This window comes from Solanum verrucosum, unplaced genomic scaffold (assembly GCF_900185275.1).
Source record: "Solanum verrucosum unplaced genomic scaffold, falcon-dt-bn FXZP01000047.1, whole genome shotgun sequence".
In the NCBI taxonomy this organism is placed as follows: domain Eukaryota; kingdom Viridiplantae; phylum Streptophyta; class Magnoliopsida; order Solanales; family Solanaceae; genus Solanum; species Solanum verrucosum.
Window position 1 is genome coordinate 1,117,720 of NW_026020155.1, and position 23,428 is coordinate 1,141,147.

Sequence of the window (23,428 nt, forward strand, 5' to 3'; positions counted from 1 at the left end):
TACTGCTTAGAAAGTAGAAACTGGGAATTCACATATTAAAGCTGATCAGACTATAACTTAAGCAGATCTCGAGTGCTATTCGCTCAAGCAGAAAAGAAATTCAAAGTAGGGTTGACTAATTAACATGAATTCCATGTATTCACAAACATAAGCACTGGACAAATTGCGAGCAAAAAGTAAACCGAACACAATAAAAATCCAGGGGGCGACAGATACATGCACTGGGAAGAAATAATTACCACAAAGCTTGATTTTAGTTGAAGTGGTGCATGGCTTGAATTTCAAAGATTTTGCGGGATATGATCATTTTAAAGAATCCTTGGGAGAAGTTTATTTTATTTTTTTAAAGAATTTCGAAGAATTTGCGGGATATGATCATTCTAAAGTGCACTAGGTCTGGGCGATATATTTTTACTTCTTAGCATTTAGCCTTTCTGGACTAAAAATCAACCATGGATTTCGGCGAAAAGATAGAAGAAACAACAGCAGCAAACCAAAAACCAAATCAGTCAATTGTTGGATGCTCTTCTACTTCACATTCTCTCTCTTATGCTGACTGATCAGGACACTTGGAACAAGTGGTCTCCCAAAGACATCCAATATGCTGGTAGACATTCATTTTCAACTTTGTCTTTGATACATGTAATGTCGAACGTAAGCTTAACATCAACCGCATATGACATGTCTACAAGCCTACACTTGAGAACATGATGACTTCCTGAAATCTCCAAATGATGAAGATAGGGAGCAATAATTTCCATGAAATCATTGTATGATCAGGATGTAAAATCATTTCTGAATTTTAGTGAACATGATATAAAATGATGCTTTCAAATTTCCTCTGCTTCATACTAACTTCTCTTCATATAAAGGGTTATAATAATCACTGCACAATATTTGCAGTAAGTCAGAAGCTACAATATAAAGTGACATTTTTCTAGTATGACAAAACAAAACCACCTCCAGTCTAGTCGTGAACAAGACTCTTGGAAAGTAATCATGAGATTTCTAATGATCTTGGGTTGTCTAAGAATTTCATACTGAATCGTGATAAATATTGGGAAACACATCTTTCTGAACATTTCCAGCAGATTCTCATCTTTGATATGATAACGGACTTCTTCAAGTCATTGCCTTCTTTAGTAGGAACTCTGAAAGTTCAAAAAGCTTATCACCTCTTTCAAACAATGTGTTATGCAGCTGGCAATTTTAACATTCTTGAGATTGGGAAACACAATGTTTGACATCCAACTTTACAGATTGATATTATCTCCTTTGACCAAATAGTTTCGCTCAAGTTGGCAGTGGAAATCATGAAACTGCAACAGATAATATAATCAGGATGAAATGCAGTCTAATAGGAACATATTGGAATATTCCACAGATGACAAATAGGGAAAAAAAGTTCATTCCAGTAATGTATGATATAAAACAATTTTCAGAGGCTTAGAAAAGAAGTTCCTAATACGGCTTCTCACCTAAGTGTAAATGCATGAAACACAAAACAGAAACTCCAGAATACCTTATAGAGGGAAAACACGTATATGCTGCATGCGACAATCATAACCTACATACGAAACAAAGAGGAGAAATTAAGGAAGAGTTGTTAGCTTAGATGGGTTAGAGGATCTTGTTTTGTATTCTACTCACTGAATACAACAACCTCTGAATAGTCATCCCAAATACTACTTTTTAAAACATGTACACACATGCTTTATGGTAGAGTGAATCAGGACATGCGAAGAAGACAAATAAGTTTTAACTTTAATTACCTTTATTCCATGGAAAACAAAAAGTGACTGCAAAAGGGACTCGGTTAACCTTTGAGTATTTTAACAAACAAAATAATGAATCAGAATCACATATTCTAATCAAGTAAGCACTCATATAAGTCATCACAAATACCAACAACCATAAAGGATCATAAAAAATATAACGCTAATTGAACCTTTATCATCATTGGAACGATTTTTGATATCATGGCATTTTACAAAGGCAACGATATAAAGCAGCAAAGGCCCTAGAAGAACCTTGTGTAAGAGCTTCACTCAACAACAGATTATTTTCTTTCCAAACTCCGTCTTTATTCATAAATTGGAATCTAAGTAGTTGCAGTTGAATCACTTTTCACATCAGCTTTCATGTACTTTAAATTTTGCTTACAACATGCATTTCAATCTTAGCTGGGAAGTCTGTTTTGCTAGACAGCTCCCACAGTCTCTGTACTTCCTTTTTAAAAGATGCACTGTTGATGTTTAAAACAAAGAAAAATGGCTTTCATAAGCTCTCACCTTGGCGCTTCAGGAATAATATGTCAACGACGTATGGAAACTGAATAAACCTATCCAGAGACAGAGGCTACTACTCCTTCATGGGAATTCATAAGAAAGGATAGGAGACATAATAGAAGTTTTGCAAAACTCGGGAAGGATACCGTGAGCATGCAGAGGCATGTTTTAGAATGTCAATTATCTCCCAACAACTTCCTTCTTATTATTAGCAGGTCGATATTTTTACCACTTGATCTCCTACCAGAGTCCAGCCTCTAACTTTGAACAACACTCTATGCCATTTACATGATGATTTAGATGTACCATTATATATCTATAACCGTGACACCAAAATGATAAAAGGATGATAACTACAACAATTATTGCCACAAACAAATTGAAAAAAGAATCAACACAAATCCACTTATTAAAGCTGATCAGACTATCTATAACTAAAGCAGATCTCGAGTACTATTCGCTCAAGCAGAAAAAGAATTTAAATAAGGGTTGGCTAATCAACATGAGTTCCATTTATTCTCAAACATAAGCGCTAAGGGATAAATCGCTAGCAAAAAGTCAGCCGAACACAATGAAAATCCATGGGCTGACAGATACATGCACTGGGAAGAAATAATTACCAAAAAGCTAGGCTAAAAGTGGAAATTTTTAGTTGAAAGATTGAGTCTTTTAATGATTTCTTATAGAGTGAATGGCTTGAATTTTAAAAAAAAATGTGGGATATGATCAGTGTGCATTGGAAGAAATCATTACCAAAACTTAGGCTAAAAGTAGAAAGTTTTAGGTAAGTAGATTCAGAGAATTTTGAAGTACAGAGATTTACCTAATCATCTACTACTATTACTAACAACAACAAGTGGAGGTGTGGGAGGGGAGATGTATTTACACCAAAAAGTAATTTTCCTTTCCTGAACCTATTGGATATCTGACACATTCAAAGTAAATCATTGAGGAGTTACATTGACAAAATAAAAGGGAGAAAAAGGTAAGTAAAATTGCCAGATAAAGGTTAAATGGAATGTCTACCAGCTTTACAGTCCCATGAATCATGATCTTGCATAATTGAATGTAGAGAATAGCAGAAGAAAAGTATAATTCGGGAAGCATTTTGTTTGCCCAAGATCGTTAAGTAAGATCGAAAGATTCAACTAAAGAAGAGGAGGAAGCTAGAAAGTTAAAGAAAGAATTTGGAAAGAAGAACTTTGTAGTGGAAGAAGACTCTTTAATTGCTTTGATTTTCCCTTGAATATAAATGTACAAGGCCATCCCTTATTTATACTTGTCTATGGATGGTTGTAGAAACTCTTCTAGATACATCTAGCAATTACTCTAAATATCTAGATATTTCTTCAAGGCAACTACTCTAGAATATCTAGATATTTCTTTAAGACAATTTCTAAGTTTCTACACTAGGATATATTCTAGAGAAATCTATGTTATTCAGAAAATCATCTTTAACTTTTTTCACACTCCCCCTTAAAGTGATTTTTTGAAACTATCCCAATCTTGCCGCAAAAAAACTCAAATGAAGCTTTTGGAATTGACTTGGTGAAGATATCAGCGATATTCTCCTGACTTCGTACCTCGAATGATATGATGTTCCACCTCAATGTGCTTAGTTCTTGCATGAAATACCGGATTGTTTGCGAGCTTGATGGCACTTTGGTTGTCTGCAAAGATCATAGTTGGCTTTGATATAGATAGATGCAAATCTTCAGCAAGTCCTTGGAGCCATACACATTCTTGAGCAGTAAGAGCTGCTGCTTTATATTCTGCCTCCGTAGTTGACAAAGAAACTAAGGGTGTGTTTGGTATGAAGGAAAATGTTTTCAATGGAAAATGTTTTCCTAGAAAATGTTTTCCTGGAAAACAAGTTGATTTTTGACTTATTTTCTCATGTTTGGTTAGTGAGTAGAAAATATTTTTCAGAAAATTTTTTTAGTGTTTGATTTATGAATGAAAAATGTTTTTGAGAAATATCTTTTATTTATACTAGAGTAGAAAATAATTTTTGAAATTGAAAATATTTTTAAAAACAGACTTAAATTTTTTTTGGGGTGGGGGCTGGTAGGGGTGGGTGGGAGGGGTCGAGGGTAGGGGTGAAAAATTAAATTTTTGAAGTTGAAAATATTTTTTAAAAACAAACTTAATTTTTTTTTTTTTTTGGGGGGGGGAGGCTGGGTAGGGGGGTGGGGGGTCAAGGGTAGGGGTGAAAAAAATGAAATTTGTAAGTTGAAAATATTTTTTAAAAACAAACTTAAATTTTTTTTGGGGGTGGGTGGGGTGGGGGTGAGCTGGTAGGGGGATGGGTGGGGGGGGGGTCGAGGGTAATGGTGAAAAAATGAAATTTTGAAGTTAAAAATATTTTTTAAAAACAAACTTAATTTTATTTTTTTTTGGAGGGGGGGGGGGGCTGGTTGGGGGTAGGTGGGAAGGGTCGAGGATAGAGGTGAAAAAATGAAATTTTGAAGTTGAAAATATTTTTAAAAAACAAACTTAAATTTTTTTTTTTTTGGGGGGAGGGGGGGGGGGCTGGGTGGGGGTCAATATTTTTTAAAAGCAAACTCAATTTTTTTGGGAGGGGTGGCCGGGGAGGGGGGGTGGATGGTCAAGAATCGATATGAAAAAATAAAAATTTGAAGTTAAAAATATTTTTTTAAAATAAACTTAATTTTTTTTTCTTTTTGAAGGGGGTGGGGGGCTGATGGGGGGCGAGGGTAGGGAGTGGGAGTATAAAAATTAAAAATTGAAATTAGAAATATCATTTAAAAATAACTTTTAATATTTTTTTGGGAGGGGTGGTGGTAGGGGATGGGATAGGGATGAGAGTGGGTAAAAAAAATTGAATTTAAAAACAAGTTTTAAAATTTTTTCATACCCAAGTACTGCAATTTCTGCCCCTTCAATCCATCTCGTCAGAAAATCGAGATTTTCCGTCCGTGCTTCTTCCTTCTAGCCTCCACCTGAACTACCGGTAACTTCTTCCGCCGGAATGACATTTTGCGGTGGGTCTGACTGAATATGGATGTGGAATTGTCATTAATGCTTTTATTTTTGTTGACACTATTTTGGTTCGATTTAGCCATTTGTCTTACAAGTATCACTACTTTTTTTGTTCGAATAATTCTGTTTGTTGAACTAACAAATATATATATATATATATATATATATATATATATATATATATATATATATATATATATAAAAGGAGATGGTCATATAGAGATAGAAGAGTTGAATACATGAGCTCCATTATCCCAATTACTTCTGCTCAACTAAGGGGTACTGATTTGGTTTGAGGATAGAGAGAATCATATTATTTGATTGAGGTATATAAATAAATATAATAATCTCACCACAATGATAATAGAATAATCATATTATAATGAGTTTTTGATTGGGCTCATTTCTTTACATTTTCTCTATATTTCTTCAACTACATATTTAGAATTTTAGATAAGTAACACTACTTGTCTAATACATAATTTTAAAGCTCAACAATGAAATTAATTTAACAAGCATCTTAATTATTAAATTTTAGAAACTACATCTTTAATTAGAGCATGCAATATTAATCTCCCCGCCTATTTTGATACTTATTGGTTTCAATTTGTAAATTAAATCGGTTAACTTCCCTACCCCCTCCCCTTTACTCTCCGTAAATCCGTATAAGTAAGAAAATCATTTTGTGATCATTTAGAAAATTGATTTAAAAATTATTGTCTGAAAATTGAATTAAGGAACATATATGAGGGGGTAACAGTGTAACACTAGTGGTGAAATAATAGTTCAAATTTTTAATTGATGTATGAAAAGCAAATTTGAGTCCTCCGAAAAGCAAGGAGGCTCACCACTGACTCTGGAGTGCTCAGCTGGATCAACGGCGTGCAGGATGCTGATCCGGGGTACCTGTGTCTGCATCGTCATAAGATGCAGGCCAACTGGCATCAGTATATTGAATGTACGAGTATGCGAGCTGGAAAGCTAAACTACATCTTATGCTTGAAAAGAGTACAAGAGAATACTTACCTTGGCTCTGTTCAACTCATGAATAACTGAACTCGATATATAAAGCAATGAGACACATGCCATATATAAAGCTTGTAAAACTCTTAAAACATGACGTAAAAATCATATTTATAATAGGCATAATACATATATTGGACCCTAAACTTGGCTTCAAATTTTAACTTTGACCTCCAACTTTCATAGTGCACAAATAGGCACTTTAACTTGTATAAAATAGAACAAATAGACACACATGTCCTACATGGCATCCTACATGTCATTTTTTGTCCTACGTGGTGTCCTACGTGTATTGTGCCATGTAGGACTCGTGTGTTTACTTGTTCTACTTTATACAAGTTAAAGTGCCTATTTGTGCACTATGAAAGTTGGAGGTCAAAGTTAAAATTTGAAGCCAAGTTAAGGGTTCAATATATGTATTATGCCTTTATAATATCATGAAAATACCATGTTTCCTCTCAAGGTCTACTTGTGCGATGTATGAATGAAGTCCCATACCCCCATCCATACTAAGCAGAACCCTCGAGGAACCATGCTCTTTCTACTGTGGGAGCTTCTCTAACCGACAAACCACCACTATGAATATGAGTAGTGATACAACGTTTTATCTCATGTTGCCCGAGGACCATCCTATACCTTGCCGTGATATAGGAAGCTAATGATACAACGTTTTACCTCACGTTGCCTGAGGACCATCCTATACCTGGTCTTGATATAGGAAGCTAACTTTACTAAGTGGATCCACTAGCTTAATCTTACGGGTTCATCTAAAAAGTATGACCCGTTAACTCCCATGTTGGCTACATGGTTCTTATGGAGAGTTGAGTTTAATATGAACTCGCGTCCCCAAATCGGTGCTCGATACTACTCCCAAAATGCTTTTGACTCATAAGTGTTTTAAACACATCTTTCTTTAAATGAGATAATTACTCAAAATCTAGCCCAAAGGCTCACTTGGAAACGATGTTCCTTTTTCTTGAAAACTAGCCCTAAGGCTCTTTTGGAATCATAGTTCCTTTCTTATTCGAATGTAAAAACATTTAGAAACTTCTTTGGGAATACATAGTTCCCTAATAGCTTTTGAGAAATGAGCTCAACTTACACTCTTGACTTAACTTGAGTCTTGAGACTCTTTACTTAGCTTGAAACTCTAAGCTCTTTGCTTGACTTAACACTTGAGTCTAAAGATGAAGTTAAAACGTTCAATGAAGACTCTTGAAAAGCTTGGAGGACTTGCTTGAACTTACTTCTTAACATGGCTTGACTTGACTCTAACTTCTCTTTAACTTGATACTAACTTGCCTTGAATTGAACTATGGATTCAAGGTATATGATCACACGTATTTAGATGAGTTCGGGATGTTTAGAAACACTTTGGGGTGTTGGAAACAACTAGGGAACATAGGTACAACACCTAGGAACATGCATGAGAAAGCATGGGAAAATGGGGGAAACTTGACGTCCTTGGCGCTCTGCAAGGTGCGGAGCGCCAGCCCTCGAAGGTCAGAGGTCACCTTCTGGCGCTCTGAGAGGCGCGGCACCCCAAGGGGAAAACCTCAGAGCCCCTTTTGGGGGGCGCTGGCAAGCGCGACGCGCCGACCCCTTGCCCAGAAAACTCGACTTTTCTCCCTCTTTTCTTCAACTCTAAACCACTCTTACTTCAAGGGCTTCAACCCCAAACACTAAGGATCATCATATCCCTCAACATACCATGGATTACAACTCAAAACACAACCCAATCATGTCTCACAACCAACAATAACTTCAACAACACAACTAACAACATCATCAACAACTAACAACTTCAACAACATATCCAATCCTTTTCTCAAATCATAAAATGAGCTTGGTGTGTGGGGGAAAGGATCAACCCACACAAAGAACTCACATACCTTGAAAGGGATCACCCCCGACGAAAATCCACGTTGATCTTTGACGGAAACTTGTTGATCTCCTCTTTCTCCTCTTCTTCTTCTCCTTCTTCTCTTCTTCTTCTCTTCTTCCTCTCAAGCCCTAGCTTTTACTCTTTTAAAAATGGGACAAAATGATCCAAGGATCAGCCCTATACAACAATATAATCCCAAAAGAATTGGCTAGGGAAAAGACTAAAATGCCCTTAATTTCCCGGACAGATTTCCCTGCCAACTGCCCAACTTCTAAAAGGCATAACTCGCTCATACGAACTCGGAATCAATCAAACTAGGTGGCGTTGGAAAGATCATTCCACGAGCTTCACAGCCATAACTGGAACTACTCCTAACTCATCCTGATCTGGAAGTTATGACTTCTCAAAGTTGGACAAAAACTCACTGATTTCCACAGTTAGCCAAATTCCAGATTTTCAAATTCTTTCCAAAAATGACTATTCCAAGCTATTTCGAATTGTCGGACGTTACATAATCAATATATGTACTCACCTTTCTAATATAGTACTAGTAGAAAAGAAAGAAAAAAGTCATTTACTAAATTATTGTAAAAAGGGGATAACTGGTGAACATTTTTGTTCTCTTGTTAATTTTCTCTTTACATGTACCATAATGTTGGTCTTGTGGATTAATCAGATTGTTATCTAATTCTTAAGATTGATTGTTAATTCTTGGCGGTATCTACAACTTATGTCCTTCAGTAGTTTGATGCTTATCACATCTATATCTATAATAAAGCTAAATATAAATAACGGGATGTGATATCTCTCTATAACAACCATTTACATTTATGTTTTTTCTTCATGAAGATTGCAAATAATTCATCAAGTGGCATGCACTATAAATAAATATATAAATTAAAAAACATCTTCATTAATTTCAACAAAAATCAGAAATAAATAACAATGTAATCCGTGAATGAAATACGATAATTTGTACGTAGTCTTAAATAAAAAATAAAATGAATAATTTCCAGCTTGGCTTTTAGATACGACGCTGATTAGGAAAAGTAGCGAAGGAAAGGCCCATCATGGGCATAGCAAAAGAGGTATCTATTACAAGTCGTTGCTTGAATGTATCATTTGCTTGGTGTCGTTCCAATATGTCATTTACTGCCAACCAATAACAGTACTCTTTTATTTTCTTCATACCTAAGTACTGCAATTTCTTCCCCTTCAATCCATCCCGTCGGAAAATCGATAATTTCTTCTTCCCTCCAGCTTCCGGCTGGACTACCGATAACTTCTTCCGCCGGAATGACATTTTGCGGCGAGCCTGACTGAATATGGATGTGGAATTCGCATGCCTTTTACTTTTGTTGATGCTATTTTGGTTCGAATAAGCCATTATTTATTGTGCTATAATTAAGTATCAATACTTTTTTTGTTCGAATAATTCCGTTTGTTGAAGAAAGATATATATATATATATATATATATATATATATATATAAAAGGAGATCGTCATATAGAGATAGAAGAATTGAATACATGAGCTGCTTTATCCCAATTACTTCTGCTCAACTAACAAATGAATATGTGGCTTGAGGATTGAGAGAATATCTCATTTAAGATACGATATTATTTGATTGATATATATAAATAAATAATCCAACACAAGATGATATTATATATATTTTGTTGATGGTAATAAATAATATTTGTATTAGATTATATAACATACAATCACCTATATATGTATCCTTTTTCTGAAATTATTTGTCATGACTTTATTTAAATTAAGAATCTACGTGATCGGCCTTTCTATTTCTACAGAAATAGTATCAAGAGAATCTAATAAATTAATGTGATTTTTCCGGATAATGTTATCTTCATTCTTCCCTATCAAACACATCGCAACTTGAAAAGGACCCATAACAAGAGAATCTAATTAATTAATAGGATGAAAGTACTTGGTCTAGTAATTAAAATATTTTAGTTATTAAATTTCAAGTTGATCATATTTGTTTTGTGATTGTAGTTACTTGGTCTAGTAATTAAATATTTTAGTTATTAAATTTCAAGTAGATCATATTTGTTTTGTGATGGTAGTTATTTTTTATGAAATTGCAAAAAAAAAAAAGTTTCAAACGTAGGATCTTATATTTGTTCATATATTTTTATAATCTTACAAATTAAATAACTGTCGTCTAACATTTGCAATAACTATAAAATTTAGATTATGATCTAATGATTTCTCATAAGATTTTTATTTTGTTATTCATAGACCATTATTTTTTTTAAAAAAAAATCCATAAATTACAAGAAAAATATAAAGAATGGCATTAGCTTTTTTGAAATTATATTCTTGCCTCCTATCTGATTCGAGTTAGCCGCTCATTTGATAGTTAAAGAAGAATACTTCAAATAGTAAGATTTAAATTGTTGTTCCAAAAAATAAAAGTAATCAGTGAAAATTTCTGCCCTGTTATCAATTTTTTCCCTTTACATGTTACCATAATGTTGGTCTTGTAGATTTATTAAATTGTGATCGTACGATTTCTCAAGATTGATTGTTAATTCTTGTGGTGTCTACGACTTGTTCCCTTGTTCAGTTTGATGCTTAATACATTTTATACTTAATAATCCATATTCAATTGGGTGTGCTTATCTTCTTCTTCTTCTTCTTCTTCTTTTTTTTTCGTATTTAGATTGTGTAAGGCTTCATTCTAAAAAAAAACGCTCCCTCAAAACTTTTTTTATACACAAAACTTGAATTCAAGACTTCTGATTAAAAGAAGAGTAGTTTCAACCACTACACCACATCTCTCGGGGATATTGGGTGCAAATTATAGCACAAGTCTTGATAAATTGCGAGAAGCATTTCAAATTTGCGGCTGTAATCGTGGCATTTCATCGAGTTTTGAGTTTTGTGATTGTACCCATAATCTCTTTACATTTAATTAAACTTTAGTTAGTACTTTTTAAACTATCTCACATCAAGAGAGACCAAGGTGGCACTTTGACCATCCTTGATGTTCGTACAGGTAATTGGGGTGGATAAATTTTTTAGATTTAGCAAACATAAAAATTATATTTGTATGTTATAGCTATAGTTTGTATAATTGCACTTCATAGCAAACTTTATGTTTGCTATGGAGCATCAGATTTGTATAAATCGTTGGCAACCTGTCATTTATATAAATAGTTGGCAGCATCTCATTTGTATAAAATCGATGGCAACCTCTCATTTGTATAAATCGTTGACAGTCTCTCGTTTGTATAAATCGTTGGCAGCTTTGTATAATTATAAGTGTATAGGATGAAAATATATGTATTTGTATTTGTATATACAATTTTCTCTCGCTTTATACAAACACAAACACAATTTATACATTTGTGTTTGTATAAAGTGAGAGTGGCGAGTGAGATTCTCTAGGGAGAGAGGCGAATGAAAAGATATGTATATATACAGTTTTCTCTCGCTTTATACAAACACAAATATAATTTATACATTTGTGTTTGTATAAAGTGAAAGACGCGAGAGAGACCAGGAGAGTGGCGAGCGAGAAATCTGGGGAGAATAGCGATGGCAAAGTGTTTGCTACAGATTAGAATTAAATGAAACAGTGGTTATAACATTTAATTTGAATTAATAGTTTGCTATTTTATATAATTTTCCCATAAAATTTCAATATATTAAAGAAAAAATAGTTCAAGCACGTATGTGCATGCATGATCTCATGAAGATTGCAAATAATTCAACTGGCACTGCAATATATATATATATTAATGAATTTATATATTTTTTAAAGCAAATCAAAGTAAAACATCTCAATTGATTTCAGCGAAAACCAAAAATAACAAAGAAACAACCGTGTAATACCACAAATAAAGTGGGAAGAGTGAGTAGTATGTAGGTCGTCTTAAACTAGAAATAAAATAAATAAAATTTTCAGCTTAGCATTCAAATACCACGATGATTTGGAAAAGTAGTGAAGGAAAGTCCCATCATTGGAATAGCAAAAGAGGTATCTACTACAAGTCGTCGCTCGAATGTATCACTTGCTTCCAATATATCATTTACCGCCAACCAATAACATTCTTTTATTTTCTTCATACTCAAGCACTGCAATTTCTTCCTCTTTAATCCGTCTTGCCGGAAAATCTTCACTGGAGAGACTTTCTGCCGGTGCTTCTTTCCTCCGGCTTCAACCTGGACTATCGGTAACTTCTTCCGCCGGAATGACATTTTACGGCGGGCGGGCATGACTGAATATGGATGTGGAATTGGCATGGCTTTTACTTTTGTTGAAGCTATTTTGGTTCGAATAAGCCATTTTTGTGTTATAAGTATTAATTACTTATTTTTTGTTCGAATAATTTTGTTTGTTGAACTAATATATTTATAAGGAAATCATATGAATATCGAAGAGTTGAACATGAGACGCATAATGCCTATTACTTCAGCTCAACTAATAAGTGATTTGGTTTGAGGATAGAGAGAATCATAAAATTATCTCATATATATTAGATACGATATTATTTGATTGAGATATATAAAAAAAAACAATCCAACACAAGATTATATTATATTTTGTGGATGGTACTAAACAATATTTACATTAAATTATACACGATATATATAAAACTTAGTGTGTAGTCACTTATATATGTATCCCTTTTTTAAAACTGATAGATTAGACTTTATCTAAGTTGAGTGTCAATCGGAAGAACATCTCTATCTTTACGAGATAGGATAAGGTCTACATAGATACTCTATTCTCACATATCTCACTTGTGGTATTACATTAAATATGTTATTGTTGTAGTAGAATGTGAAATAAAAACATGTAATGAAGGAAATAAATCATTTAAAGATAACAAGTGAGACTTTCTTCAATGGTTAAGCACATTCATTATTCAGCCATTAGTAAAAAATTTGAGTCACACTAAAAAGATAAGTGGGTTGTTTTTCATTTGGACTATATACTCATGAATTGGTTTACTCATGAAATTGTACACCTAAAAATGGATGTATTTAGAGTTCGATAAAAATTAGGTAAAGATTGTCATCTCTAAACAGAACAACAAACAACACTTCTGATTTTGCCATTTAAAACATATATTAGATTAGCTGTGCTAATTGATTAGCATATGCCATCAAATGAATAAAGAAAATGTTTAATAAGAAACCAAGATACGATAACATTTGGTATACCACAAGGATAATTTCAATAGTAATTAGTTACAAACATACATGGAGAAGATAAAAGATTCCATGAGTAATTTATCAAAAACTCAGCATATATAAGGCAACATTTCTTATATCTCGAGACAGGAAAGCTCACTCCTGGAAGTTAATCGCAGCATTGGTGGACAATCTTGGACAACCTAACTATTTATCGGCCAATAGAGATAAATGTTGGGATAGACAGTTCATTGAACATGTCTCGCACCTTCTTCTCTTTGATATGATAACGAAATTCTCAAAAATCGGTGCATTCAATAACAGAAATTCTGAAAGTTTGGAAATCTTTTCAAAGCCCATTTTGACATGATCTTTCCAGCATGCATCTGAGGAGATGACAATCTTAACTTTCTTGAGGTTGTGAAACTCAACGCTTGAAACCCAACTCAGCAAATCCATATTATCTTCTTTGGCTAAATCAAGTAACTCAGGGTTGCAGCAGGAATTGTCGTTGACCAGAAAATCATCTATCTGGAGACAAAAAAATATAATCAGGACTAAATGCAGGTCACATTCAATGTGACAAACACTTCAACCAGATGAAGAGACGTAAAAAGAAGAGATAAGTTCCAGGAAGTTTACCAGCGTATATTCCAATTCTATGCTGATTGTTTCCACGTGTGGCGAGACTCTCAAAAGACCAGCTACTCCATACATATTAAACGTTGTCATATGCAACATCAGTGTTAGATATTTGCAATTCAATTCTGAAACGGGCAACCCTTTGAACTGCAACATGTACATGACCTGGTGCAGTAATCCCAACGAAACTAGTAAATAATGGAGAAAGCAATAACAACAAAAGGGAAGTACTTTCACAACAGACAGATAGTACTTTGACAAATCTATTGTCTAAACACAGCTCTATAAAACATCAATGTAAGGACTTTTGAGTTAAAGACGAAACTTTGTGAACCAAGTTCCAATTGTTAGATCAGTTGCATAACATAACTTTTGAAGATTATCTTGGACGAGGGTATATACTACTTGACGATATTCATGGCAGCAGTCTTTCACATAAATACTTGGGATGCTTTTGATACAGAGAAAGCTGTAAATGAGCTTAGCATTAACTACAGAAGACACATCAACAAGCCTACACTCCAGATCTTCTCCTGATATTTCCAAATTCTGAATATACGGGGCAAGAATTTCTAATCATCTCCATTTCCACCAACCCGAACATAATCTTTCAACTTTCGTGTCTTTAATTTTAGGGAATTAATTTCCAGGCGATGGAAACCAATAAAGCTATATAATTCCATTGTTTCCAATGCAGGACAGCCTGACAATAATTTCACCATATCATCATCGGTTAGCCTCAAATACCCCAACTTTATACTCTTTAGAGAGTTCCACGATATGACCACATTATTAAAGCCACAATTTTGAACATCTAAAGTTATCAACGATGAACATGTGCAGAGAGATTCAAGCAATGTGCACTTATAACCATAACCAAAACCAAACAAAAACGACAATACAACATTTTCAACAGCAAAACTAAAACAACGACTGATTAGGGTTTCATACTCAGGCCTGAAACTGCAGTGTGTTAGACTAAAGTGAGTTAAGTCAAGTTGGAACTTTATAATTTTGGGAGAGTGGGAATGTGTTAATGCATTATGAATAATAGAGAAACCTTCTCCTTCGCGGTCAGTTGAACAAGTGAAATTGAAGCTATCAATTAAAGTTGGGAGACGCCGCCATGTTTTAGAGACTAGACAAGTTCTGAATGCTTCCTTAGTTGTTGGGAGAAGTGAGAGAATTTGAACTAGGACTGAATCCGGCAATTTATTGATTCCTTCCTCCTCTGTTACCTTTTTCTTATTCAGATTTGTCATTTCCATCGGCAAAAGAGGATTGGCTTGTTTGTTTTTATCTCAGGCAATAAAATCCTCTGTATTACCTATCACGCACATCTTCTATATATATATATACTATCTTAAAAGTCAAGATCTTTCGAATTTAAATTTAAAAGTTAAATTACTTAAATGTCCCTCTTATAAAAACAGGCGCCGCTTCAGCAAAAGACGCATTTTTAGAAGAAGAGTTGCCACCGTTTAATACAGTTGTGAAAAGTCGTATTTCTCTGTTATTGTAATTTTCTCCAGGCAGAAGAGTTGCCTCTTTAAACAGTGACAACCCAAAGTTTAGTTTATTGCAATAAAATATGAATCCGAACACGGAACATATGTTAACATTTGTAGGGAGCGGAGACACTTAACATAGACATTGTAATTTTCTACACATCATTATCATTATTTGTTGGTTCTTAAGTTTTTGTGTACCAGAAACTTCTACTTTGAAATTATTTTTTTTGCAATTTCCAGCCGTTGGTCCTCGTTTGTAATTCCTTCATTCATACAGTCTAGCCGCTACTCCTAAAAGGGGGCATACCTAAAAAGTTGAGTTTCTATATGGGTCTTTTTCAATGAACTTTATCAGCTATTAATATAGTATTTGATCAGGATGTAAAATCATTTCTGGATTTTAGTCAACATGATATAAAATGATGCTTTCAAATTTCATCTGCTTCATACTAACTTCTCTGCAAATAAAGGGTTATTATAATCACTGCACAATATTTTAAACTGAGTGCGAATCTGAAATCTGAATAGTCTGGCCTTTAAGTAAAATGATGAGCAAGTTGAAGCATAATGATTGTAAGTTTGTAACGTTGGAGTTATTTTTAAGATGTATTTTTCTGCATACTTTATAACTTTATTTCCTCTTCTGTTAGGAGACATATATATTGTCATACAACTTACACGACCAAAGAATCTATCTTTCAGATTCTACTCATTTACGGGTTGAAAACATCAACTTTCAGAAAAGGTGAATTGTTTTAGCCAACCTTATGAGTGGTAATTATCTGGAGCATTGAATCTTCCATACCTGCATACTGCATATAATTATTTTTATCTTAGATATCCCTGCCATCAACATAAATCACAAGATGATTAGCATGTAGAATTTTGTGTGCCTCTCTTAGAATCCCTTGCCCTTCAAGTCTCTTGCAGCCTGAAAAAGCTTCTTCGAGCTTCAAGGAAACTTAGACATTCCTTTGAAGAGTAGGGACCTGTACCAAATTAAACCAATTAAAAAGCACAACACAATAGTTTTGGAAGCTTCTCAAGGGGCACAACTTGACTTAGCCCAAGTATCTTCAAATTAAGAGAACAAGCAAACAGACAATCCATGACTGAGTCAATCTCAACTGAGGTCCTACACTTCACTTTATCCCAAGGCAATTTGCTGTCGTTACTTCTTAGCCCTTAGCCTTTGTTTGAATTTGTACTAAAGTTTCCCTGCCTTAGATATCTGCAGCATGATTCCATTTTTGTTTGGACTATTACTCATGAAATGGTACTCGTTATTGAAATATTTACTCATGAAATGGTACACCTAAAAATGGATATATTAGAGTTCGGTAAAAATGATATATATTATTAGGTTGCCATTTCTAAACAAAACCACAAACAACACTTCTGATTTTGCCATTTGTTAAACCATATATTAGATTAGCTGTGCTAATTGATTAGCATATACCATCAAAGTGAAACCAACTACGGATTCTGGCGAAAAGATAGAAGAAACAACAGTTGTAGACCGAATCAGTCAATTGTCGGAAGCTCTTCTCATTCACATTCTCTCTCTTATGCCGACTGCTCAAAAACTCAGAACTAGTGGTCTCTCAAAAAGGTGGTGCTATCTCTGAAATTTACTTGATACATTCTCTTTTAGTACCTCTAGTTACCATGAAAGATATGTATCCTATGTATTAGGTCATTTCGTTTCTCCAAAAATTTAAAAATTCCAACTCGTGACAGCCTTGAGCCGGATGCATGCAAGTTGAAAATATTCAACTCCGGTTAGTTTTTGAAGAAGAGATTTTGCGCATTCCCTGAATATTTATACACCTATTCATCGTTGATAACACTAATTTTAGGATTTTGTTATTTTGATGCTAATGTGGTCATAGCATAGAAGTCTATAAAGAGCATAAAATTGAAGTGGATAGTGTTATCCAATGATCATATTATGAACTTATTATTGGGCTTTCCTACATTAGAAGCAATGAAATTATCATGTTTTAAGGGTTTAGTCGCTTTGGAAATTAGGTCTTAAAAATTGAAAAGATTGAATTTGATATCATATAATGATGATTAAAAGATTGATCATAAGTCTTCTTAGTCTCAAGTGTAGGCTTGGAGACGTGTCCTCTATGGTTAAAACGAAGCTTACGTTCAACATTATATGTGTCACGCCCCGAGCCTACACCCTGGGCGAGACCGGCATCTGGAGACCATTGCTGGTCCCAGACGAACCCTTGGCCTGGCTTTCTTAACTCAGCGGAAACCTAACTCAACAGAATAACTCAATGTCATGCAAAGACATAAACAACGTAACTAATAACAATTACGGCCCAAAGGGCAACTCAAGTCTCAGAATAGAATATTTACATATATATACATATACATGGATGAGAGACTCAAAGCTAACTGACTGACTGACTGTCTATTGAAGCCTCTAATATACTGAGATGGATGTGGGGACAGACCCCGCAACATCCTAATAGAACAAAACTAAGTACACAAAATAATTGAGTCCTCCCGGAATGCAAGGAGGCTCACCACAGACTCTGGAGTGCTCAGCTGGATCAACGACGCGCAGGATGCTGAACGGGGGTACCTGTATCTGCATCATAAGACGATGCAGGCCAACTGGCATCAGTACATGGAATGTACGAATATGTGAGCTGGAGAAGCTGAACCACAACGTAAGCTTGAAAGGAGAACAAGAGATCACTTACCTTGACTCTGAACAACTCATATAAATAACTGGACTCAAAGTAAAGCAATAAGACACAAGCCATACATAATAAGCTTATAAAAGAATGTAAACAACTTAGATCGTTAAGGATAAAATGATAACAAACTCAACTTTTCTTTTATAAACATAAAACAGCTTTTGTGGGAGGTTCTTTAACCGACAACCACCACTATGAGCCTTAGTGATGATACAACGTTTTACCTCACGTTGCCAAAGGACCATCCTATACCTTGCCATCGATATAGGACCTTACTTTTGCTTAGTGGATCCACTAGCCTAATCTTACGTGATCATCTAAAAAGAATGATACGTCAAGTCCCATGTTGGCGCATGGTTCTTATGGAGAGTCGAGTTAATATGAACTCGTGTCCCCAATTCGGTGCTCAATACTACTCCCAAAAATACTTTGGCTCATGCTTTTAAAATAACTTCTTTCTTTGATTGAGACGATTTCTCAAAACTTAGCCCAAAGGCTCTTTTGGAAAACATGGCTCCTTTCTTACTTAAATGTAAAAACATTTAGAACTTCTTTGGGAAGTACATAGTTCCCTACTAACTTTGGAGAAATGGACTCGACTCTTTACTCCTTACTTTACTTAAACTCTTTACTTTTGACTTGTCTTGAAACTCTTAACTCAACTTGAGACTTGAAACGACGCTAAGACGTTCAATAACGACTCTTGAAAAGCTTTAAAGACTTGCTTTGGCTTGCTTAACTTCTAAGCTTGGCTCTAACTCCACTTGACTTCTAACTTCACTTGACTTGATCCTAACTTTCTTGAATTTAATTATGGATTCAAGGACTTGATTGATATTTGGAAGGACCTCAGGATATTTAGGAATGATTTGGGGATGATTTGGGACAGCCAAACTAAAGAAAATCTTCGAACATAAACTCTGAAAACAGTGGAGTCCGCGTCCTGTCCGCGACGCGGAGCAGATTTTTGATCACAGAGGGAACAAGTCCGCGACGCGGACGTGCTCCTCGCAAGCTGCCTGACTTTCTCCTTCGCGTCTCCAACTCTAAATCCTCTAACCTCAAAGGTTCCAGCCCCAATCACTTAGAAACATAAAATCCCTCAACATTCAATAGAATACCACTCAAAAACACAATCCAATCATGTCCCACAACCAACAATAATTCCAACAACAACAACTAACAACTTTAACAACATAACCAAACCTTTCTTAATGAATAAAAGGGGCTAGGTGTGTGGGGGAAAGGATCACCCACCACTAAAAGCTCACATACCTTGATAGGGATCACCCCCGACGAAAAATCCACGATGATCTTGACGGAACTTGCTTGATCTCCTCGATTTTCCTCTTCTTCTTCTCCTCTTCTTCTCTTCTTCTTCTCTTCTTCACTCTCAAGCCCTAGCCTTCACTCTCTTAGAATGGAACAAAATGATCCAAAGATCAGCCCTATACAACAATATAATCCCAAAAGAATTGGCTAGGGAAAAGACTAAAATGCCCTTAATGATTCCCGGACGGAATTCTTTGTCAACGGCCCAACTTTCAAAGGTCATATCTCACTCATACGAACTCGGAATCGAGCAAACTCGGCGGCGTTGGAAAGATCGCTCCGAGGGCTATGCAACCATAACCGGAAATACTTCTAACTCATCATGAGCTAGAAGTTACGACTGATCAAAGTTGGCCAAAAAAACTCACCTTTTCCATACTTAGCCAAAATTTTCCAGATTTTCAAATCCTTTCCAAAAATGAAAAATTTCCAATTCTAAGCCTCTTCAATTATTTTCACATTGCCGGACGTTACAATATGTATCAAACACATCCAATAATATTTGTTGGTAGACATTCCATTCACGTTTGTCTTTGATACATATAATGTTGAACATAAGCTTAGCATCAACCACACAGACAAAAAAATTCAAAAATTCAAGATAAGCTTAGTATTAACCACGGATGACATGTCTACAAGCCTACACTTGAGAACATGATGACTTACTGAAATTTCCAAATGATGAAGATTGGAGGCAATAACTTCCACGGAATGATCAATTTCTTCATCATCATGGAATGATATCAAATTCCTCTTCAATCTCGAAGACCTAATTACAAAGCGACTAAAATCCTCAATACGGGATGATTCAATAGTTTCTAATGGAGAACAGTTCAACAATAAATTCACAATATGATCCTTGGATAACACCATCCACTTCAATTTTATACTATTTGGAGACTTTCACATTATGGCCTCATTAACATCAAAATCTCAAAATTACTATTATCAAACGAATGTGTATAAACATTCCGGCAATGCACAACCCTCTTCTTTAGAAATTGACTCAAGTTTCACATTTTCCTTTACTCAAAGTTGTCAAGCTGAAATTCTTTTATTTTGGGAGAAACAGAATTACCTAAGTCATAATCAACATAGGAAACATATTCTTCGTGGTAATTAAATGTACTAACAGAGAAGGTATCAAGTGAATTTCAGAGATAACGCTACCTTTTTGAGAGAGCACTTGTAACGGATATCTGATCCCGTTGTCATAAGAGAGATAATGTGAACAAAAAGAGCTTTGGGCAACTAACTGATCGGTCTACCTTTGTTTTTTCTATCTTTTCGCTGGAATGCATGGTTGGTTTTTGGTTACAGCTGTTGTTTCTTCTATTTTTTTCGTCGGAATACATGGTTTGTTGTTGGTCTACAGCTGCTGTTTCTTTAATCTTCTCGCTGGAATCCATGATTGTTTTTTGGCATAAGCAGCGAATGTGAAGGAGAAGAGAGATCGGGCAACTGTGATTTCCAATATGAAATTTCCTTATGTTCGTAGATGAATTATTTTTAAATCATGAATTCAAGATTACCTTAATAAACCTGAAAGTAATATTGTAATAATGAAAAAGACAAATTTTCTTAATTAATTCCAATTCAGGTTTTGGTAAAAATGATGAATATTATTGGCAAAAAAAGGTTTGAATTTGTACTGAAGTTGTAGGAGTACTCAAAGTTGTAGTGCCTTAAATATTTGCAGCACGAATCACTTTTCGTTTGGACTATTACTCATGAAATGGTTTACTCATGTAAAGATTGTCATTTCTAAGCAAAACCACAGACAACACTTCTGATTTTGCCATTTAAAGCATATATTAGATTAGCTGTGCTAATTGATTAGTAAATACTCGTGAACAAGACTCTTGGATACGATTTGTGATAAATATTGGGAAACACATTGTTCTGAACATTTCCAGCAGATTCTCATCTTTGATATGATAACAGACTTCTTCAAGTCATTGCCTTCCTTAGTAGAAACTCTGAAAGTTCAAAAAGCTTATCGCCTCTTTCAAACAATGTGTTACGTAGCTGGTAATTTTAACATTCTAGAGATTGGGAAACACAATGTTTGACATCCAACTTTGCAGATTGATATTATCTCCTTTGACCAAATAGTTTCGCTCAAGCTGGCAGTGGAAATCATGAAACTGTAGCAAATAATATAATCAGGATTAAATGCAGCCTAATAGGAACATATTGGAATATTCCACAGACGACAAATAGGGAAAAAAAGTTCATTCCAGTAATGTATGATATAAAACAATTTTCAGAGGCTTAGAAAGGAAGTTCCTACTATGACTTCTCACCTTAGTGTAAATGCATGAAACGCAAAATAAATACTCCAGCATACCTTATAGAGGGAAACCACGTATATGGTGCATGCGACAATCATAAGCTACATACGCAACAAAGAGGAGATATTAAGGAAGAGTTACCTAAGATGGGTTAGAGGATCTTGTTTTGTATTATACAAACTGAATACAATAAACCGTGATCTGAATAGTCATCTCAAGCACTACTTTTAAAAACATGTGCAGTGACACATGATTTATGGTAGAGTGAATCAGAACACGCGAAGAAGACAAATAAGTTTTTACTTTAATTACCTTTATTCCATGGCAGCCAAAAAGTGACTGCAAAAGGGACTTGGTTAACCTTTGGGTATTTTAACAAACAAAATAATGAATCAGAATCACATATTTGAATCAAGTAAGCCCTCATATAAGTCATCACAATTACCAACAACCACAAAAGAATCATCAAAAATATAATGCTAATTGAACCTTTATCATCCTTGGAACAATTTTTGAATAATATCATGGCATTTTACAAAGGCAAAGATATAAAGCAGCAAAGGGCCTAGAAGAACCTTGTTTAAGAGCTTACCTCAAGAACAAATTATTTTCTTTCTAAACTCCGTCTTTATTCATGAATTGGAATCTAAGTAGTTGCAGTTGAATCACTGTTCACATCAGCTTTCATTTACCTTAATTTTTGCTTAAACACATGCATTTCAATCTTAGCTGGGGAGTGTTTTGCTAGACAACTCCCACAGTCTCTGTACTTCCTTTTTAAAGATGCACTGTTGATGTTTAAAACAAAAAAAAACATTGGCTTTCATGGCCATCATAAGTTCTCACCTTGGCTCTTCAGGAATAATATATCAACGACGTATGGAAAACGAATAAGCCTATCCAGAGGCAGAGGCTACTACTCCTTCAAAAACTGGGAATTCATAAGAAAGGATAGGAGAAATAATAGAAGTTTTGCAAAACTCGGGAAGGATACCGTGGGCATGCAGAGACATGTTTTAGAATGTCATTTATCTCCCAACAACTTTCTTCTTATTATTAGTTGGTCGATATTTTTACCACTTGATCTCCTACCAGAGTCCGGCCTCTAACTTTGAACAACACTCAATGCCATTGACATGATAATTTAGATGTACCATTATATATCTATCACCGTGGCACCAAAATGATCAAAGGATGATAACTACAACAATTATTGCCACAAACAAATTAAAAAAAGAATCAACACAAATCCACATATTAAAGCTGATCAGACTAGCTATAACTTAAGCAGATCTCGAGTAGTATTCGCTCAAGCAGAAAAAGAATTCAAATAAGGGTTGGCTAATCAACACGAGTTCCATTTATTCACAAAATAAGCGCTAAGGGATAAATTGCTAGCAAATGTCAACCGAACACAATGAAAAACCACGGGCTGATAGATACATGCACTTGGAAGAAATAATTACCAAAAAGCTAGGCTAAAAGTGGAAATTTTTAGTTGAAAGATTCAGTCTTTCAATGATTTCTTAAATGGCTTGAATTTTAAAAAAAAATGTGGGAT

General features: G+C 34.8%; 1 long non-coding RNA gene across 1 annotated transcript; it reads right to left on the bottom strand.

Annotated features, from left to right (window-relative positions):
- Positions 1-1,057: 1,057 nt before the first annotated feature.
- LOC125828307 (uncharacterized) lies at positions 1,058-22,804 on the bottom strand. The gene is made up of 3 exons (XR_007443042.1): positions 22,714-22,804; positions 22,180-22,228; positions 1,058-1,319 (listed from the first exon to the last, which is right to left on the bottom strand). It is a non-coding gene; the product is annotated as an uncharacterized LOC125828307 (long non-coding RNA).
- Positions 22,805-23,428: the final 624 nt, after the last annotated feature.